Consider the following 6,144-nt stretch of genomic DNA (forward strand, 5'->3'; position numbering starts at 1 on the left):
ACTAATTAAAACGTTTGGTTCCTTTGCTTTGGGGTAGAATTGTACCTTTTCACTGTGGGGAAACTGGCTAGCTCAGATATGTGTTATTGGTCTTCTATTAATAAAAAAAGAAACAAATTAAGTATTCCCCAAACAATGCAGTTGGGCAGTCTAGATTTTTCGAAACATGGGATCCATTCACAAGTGGGCATAACCAAGGAGGTATTAGATAGTGGGAATGTCTCCAAAATTCTCTTTAAGCTTCTTGTTTGAATTTTGTGTCCCCCAGATCCTTCCAGCCACTTGCAGTCCTGCTGGTTTCTTGTATGCCGCAGGCACAGTCGTGTATTGTTTACATGAGTGAGATTTCAGTAAGGGGTGATTAAATAGGGAATAATTTAAATTAAGCAAATATTATCAAGACAATTACTTGGTTGTTGTATAAATGAACTTTTAGTTCTAAACTATTTGGACTGTTTTGTTTGATTTATTTAAGTCATCCAGCATCTTACCCTATACAGATTATCCCTTCTTGTTCTGTGAAGCTTTTATAAGTTTACCTCATCCAGTAGTATTTGGTCACTTCCTATTATAATATTCAGAAGTTCCCAAGGATTTTATTTTAGATATAGCCTGAATAGAGTAATTTTGTAATTATGCTTCCCACTTTCTCCAGAGGCTGGGTGCGCTCAGCAAACCACGGCAGCAACAACAAAACAAAAAACAAAAGAAAGAACAAAAACCCCTGTCCTTAGCAAAGATCTTTTTTTTTTTTTTTTAACAATTTTTATTTTATTTGACAGAGAGAGAGAGATCACAAGTAGGCAGAGAGGAAGGCAGAGAAAGGGGTAAGCACGCTCCCTGCTGAGCAGAGAGCCTGATGCTGGGCTCAATCCCAGGACCCTGAGATCATGACCTGAGCTGAAGGCAGTGGCTTAACCCACTGAGCCACCCAGGCACCCCCCTTAGCAAAGATATTAACACTTTGCACCCTATCAAAGTCTTGTGTCTTTATAAGAAGAAGGACTGAAACAAAAGAAAACAATAATTACATTATACCATGGTCAGCTAATTCTTACAAAAATCATTTTAGAGAGTACAAAGCCTTTTCACAATGCTTCATCTCTGTGTTTGTTTCTCTATGGGTAGTAGAGACACTTTTATTCTGATCTGGATATTCCCACTGCTCTGAACCTGACATATCTGTCTGCCATTACTTCATCTGGTCTGTGACTCTTAATCAGAGGTTCATTAACTGCTGATTAAGTTGATAAACATTGATTCATCCTCTGTTACTTCATTAAGCTCATCTGCCAGTCTACTGAGATTTATTTTCTACCATCTTGATATTCACCTGTAAAATCTTTGGTCTCCAGCTTCCAAAAGTGCTTTTTAAGTGTTACACACATTTCATTGTCCTCTCTCTCTTTTGTTTTTTAAATTTTCACTCATCCAAAAGACCTGATAGGGTTTTTTTGTTTTTTGTTTTTTTTTCTTTCTGCAACAGAATACTAGCAACTTCACACTGAGATCTTTTTAATTTACAGTAGCTCCTCCAAAGGGGAGATGTTTTCCCCACGTCATTTCTTTTCCAGGGGAGGACAAGTTTTGTTTGCAATCCTTTAGTATAAGTTTCCTCAGTGATTCTGTGTCAAGGAAGAAAAATAATTCAGAGCATGTATCACTTCAAAACTTACAGCTCAGTTTGGGGCTCAAAATATGATCTTTTACAGCAGGTGTTAAACTGGAAAAACTCAATTCTCCAATTGACAAACCAAAGTATTCCAGATACTTCCCAAAGAGAAAGAAACTGGGACATCAACTCTGAAGTGAAAAAATTGCTACCTGTTTTTTCCCCTCCTTGCAAAAATCTTTGTTGTAGAACCCTCTTATTGAAGTGAAGAGCTTATGTAGATTCCTGTGTGATTCAGCTTTCTTACCTCTTCGTTATGAGAATTTTCTTGTATTTATGTAGTATTTATGAAAAATGAATGAGATGCTATGGCTATCAGAAAAAATAAATGTAAACAAGGTATCCTAATCTTGGTTAGAAGAATCACCAACAAGGAAATGGGAGATTGAAATCCCATAGCTATTTGTTTGTTTGTTTTTAAAAGACTTACTTAAAAAAAATAGTCTGACTTTTTTCAGCTTTGAAATATAATTGATATAAAACACCTGTAAGTTTAAGATGTATGATGTGATGGTTTGATATGTGTATATATTGAAAAACTTTTACCACAATAAGGTTAGTTAACACATTCTTTGCCTGATGTTACTACCATTTTGTTGTCGTTGTTGTTGTTTAAGATTTCACTTATTTATTTGACAGAGAGATCACAAGTAGGCAGAGAGGCAGGCAGGAGAGAGAGGGAAGCAGGCTCAATGTTGAGCAGAGAGCCTGATGTGGGGCTCAATCCCAGGACCCTGGAATCATGACCTGAGCCGAAGGCAGAGGCTTAACCCACTGAGCCACCCAGGCGCCCCTTTGTTGTTTTTAAGGTGAGAAGTCACTTGCCCATACCTTTTTGAACAAAAGGTAAGTGCTCACTTCAACAGCATATATACTAAAATTAGAATGATACAGAGAAGATTAGCATGGCCCGTGTCCAGGGATGACACAGAAATCCATGAAGCATTCCATATTTTTGAGCACTGGGTGATGTATGGAATTGCTGAATCACTATATTGTATACCTGAAGCTAATACAATACTGTATGTTAAGTATACTGGAATTTAAAATTAAATTAAACTGAATTTTTTTTTAAAAAGGGTAAAATACAAGGGCCAGGTCACTTCCAGGATCTAGGATGAGATGAAAACCTCTCTGCAGGTGGAACAGTAGAGAAGGATACTCAGAGCCCCCAGAGAGATATGCATTCCTACAGGTGTGCAAGAAAAATGAGTAAGAAGGAATGAGAGGTGATGCCAAGGACCAGAGCCACAGGAGAAAGAATGAGGAATTAAACTGATTAAATTCCAAATAAGGGATCTCACTAGCCTCTTTCTATTCATTCTCCACAAAATATCTCTAGATCAGAGCCTAGGATATTATCTTTGGAATAAATGAGACTCAGACTGTCCCACGTTTCACTAGAAAGAATTCAGTTTCAATTGATTTTATACACTTTAGAAAAAATAGATGTGGTGGAGCTCTGCAAGTTTTAGCAATTGCCTAATAAGTTCCCTAGCCTATTTCACATTCAATATACAGTAATTCTGGAAAGTATTAAGTATGATAATTATACTGCCCATATATTTCCCTTTAATGTTTGCAATAACCAAAAGAAAATTAATGCAAGAAAAGAAATATAGATAATAATACTTTTCTTCTTAAGACATATCTCTCTAAGAGAGACATCCTGGGCACCAGCTATAAATTACTGTACCCATTTAAAGTGTTGTAAAAATAAAAACTAGTAGGTAGTGAATAGAGATTTGCGCCACACAGACTGTACTGTAGAAATAACTAGCTTCTCACAATGGGAACATTCCCATTTACAGAAAATAATTTCAAGTTACTTTTTTTTTTCTTTATTTGACACAGCAATGTTGTTGTGACCTTCATCCACACTGTGAGTTTTGGTAATATTTTCATTTATATCTTCTCTCCATGGGGATAAATGATTCTAACCTTGAAATCTCAGTTCATATGTGAAAAATAACTTTATAAATACTTCAAACACTTACATTTTCAGCAACAAATGTTCCAGTATGAATATAAAACAGCATTTCTGTCAAACACAGCAATACATTACTTGAACTCAGAAGACAGGAATCCCTATACACACACAGTTCACTGTCAGTTCTCAGAAATAGTTTACATATTCTTCAGTGGCATTATGATTATATGTATTTCTTATTAGGTGGTGACTGACTTGGGGTTCCTAGAGCTGTTTACTGGCAACTCAGAGCATTTGTTGATTCAGCTGTAACCCTTGATATCCTTATAGTCATTAACATTAGTTAAATTTTAAAAAGCTATCAATTTTATCCATTTATATATTAATTTCACAAACATTCTTTGAAGATCTATTATTTGCCAGGCACTTTCATAGGCCTAGGAGATAGAAAGATAAATTATACCTGTTATCTTTTGCCCTTAAAGGACTCTCATTCAAGTAAGAAAAACAAACATGCAAAAATATATTTTATTTCAAAACAACAACTCTGCTGTGACTATTACTAAATTGTTTTTAGGACTATAATGCCTGTGTGTGTGTTGACACAATGTACACACAATGTTTTAATTTGGATTACCTTCAAAGCAGACACTAAGCAGGGATTTGGGTTCAAGTAATATTTTTTAAAGATTCATTTATTTATTTGAGTGGGGAGAAGATAAAGAAACCAAAAGAAAGGGGTGGGAGAGGGGCCGAAGGAGAGGGAAAGAAGCAAACTCCCAGAAAGTGGGGTGCCTGAGGCAGGTCTTGATCCCAGGACCACGGGATCATGACCTGAGCCCAAACCAAGAGGCAGACCCTTAGCTGATGCAGCCACTTAGGTGCCCCTCAAGTAATTTTTAAGGAGGTAATCACAAGAAGTCCTTGAAGTCAGTGGCCTCTAGGTAAGAACTTGAGGCTCTCCCACCATTACCTGAAGGCTTTGGTGCACCACAGATGGCCTGGCTCCACATCCAGAGCTTCTCATTCAGTAGGTTTGTGGTGTGACACAAGGACTTGCATTTTCAAATGCCCACTGGACATGGAGACTGAGGGTGTCCAGCCTTCACTATAAGGACCACTGATGTGGCAGGTATGAGCAGGATATAATAGTCACGGGCACATACATCCAGATATTTTCAATGTCCTTGTTCTTACCAAAACATCACAGTTTCCTCATGCTTTTAGCCATCCATTGCATCAGCGACTGAACGTGTGTGAGCTGTAGCCATGCATGAACCTGGAAGGCTCTGCCCCCACATTAACCAGGTATTAACCAGGTAGCTAAACCCAGGTGGCTCATTAAAAAATATTTGACTGGTACCATGCACCCATTTTATCTTATTTTATTTTTTTTCTGGGATACTTATGACTGTAAACTAAATGTCCATGTTGGGTTTGAGAAGAGCAAGGTGCAAAGGTTACATTTATGGCACGAAAAATGTCCTCTTGGATAATTCATGTGAAATAGCTTTCAGCTGCTTATCTAGATCAGGATGAGCAAGGACTGAAAGTGTGTATGCGCGTGTATGTGTATTAATGATATGCGCATGTATAGCAGGAATAAATATTTTGTGTCCATAAATATTTGATAAAATTCTTCCAAGCATGAAATCGGAATTTTCTCTACACCAAGCAAAGTATTTCCGTGAGGTTCATAGAGCTGGGATAAAAACAGAAGTCTCGTAAAACAGTTTGGCAAAATAACCACATATATACCTTATTGCCTTTGAATAAAGAACATTTTGTGCAGAAAGCTTTCCACTCTGGTTCTTGCCTATGACTACACTACAGGTGAAAAAAAAATGCCATTTATGGAGGGACATTTTTAAAAACAAAATGAATGTTTGTACTTATGTGTGGAGCATAGTAACAAAGAAATGTATTTAACTGCAGAATGCTATTTGTTTCCACAGAATACACATGCAATTTTCTATTCTGAGTACACATTTAAATCCACATAAAGAGGGCACTTTATTTTCCAAGGACACTGAGTGGAATAATGTAAACTGACTAAAAAGAGATGAACTCTACCTTCTGTATGTACTCTGGAACTATAAAGGCATCAGAATTAGGAGAGCTAACTGGATGATTTCAGCTATATGATCTGTTCATTCTTTTTTTTTAAATTTTTTATTGTTTATAAATATATATTTTTATCCCCAGGGGTACAGGTCTGTGAATCACCAGGTTTACACACTTCACAGCACTCACCAAAGCACATACCCTCCCCAATGTCCATAACACTACCCCCCTTCTCCCAACCCCCCTCCCCCCAGCAACCCACAGTTTGTTTCATGAGATTAAGAGTCACTTATGGTTTGTCTCCCTCCCTATCCCATCTTGTTTCATGGATTCTTCTCCTACCCACTTAAGCCCCCATGTTGCATCACCACTTCCTCATATCAGGGAGATCATATGATAGTTGTCTTTCTCTGCTTGACTTATTTCGCTAAGCATGATACGCTCTAGATCCATCCATGTTGTCGCAAATAGCAAGATT

General features: G+C 37.3%; 1 non-coding gene across 1 annotated transcript; it reads left to right on the plus strand.

Annotated features, from left to right (window-relative positions):
- The first annotated feature begins 2,522 nt into the window (after positions 1-2,522).
- Positions 2,523-2,629, plus strand: LOC122908032. Its single transcript, XR_006384836.1, has one exon. It is a non-coding gene; the product is annotated as a U6 spliceosomal RNA (small nuclear RNA).
- The last annotated feature ends 3,515 nt before the right edge of the window (positions 2,630-6,144 follow it).

This window comes from Neovison vison, chromosome 5 (assembly GCF_020171115.1).
Source record: "Neovison vison isolate M4711 chromosome 5, ASM_NN_V1, whole genome shotgun sequence".
Taxonomy (NCBI): Eukaryota; Metazoa; Chordata; class Mammalia; order Carnivora; family Mustelidae; genus Neogale; species Neogale vison.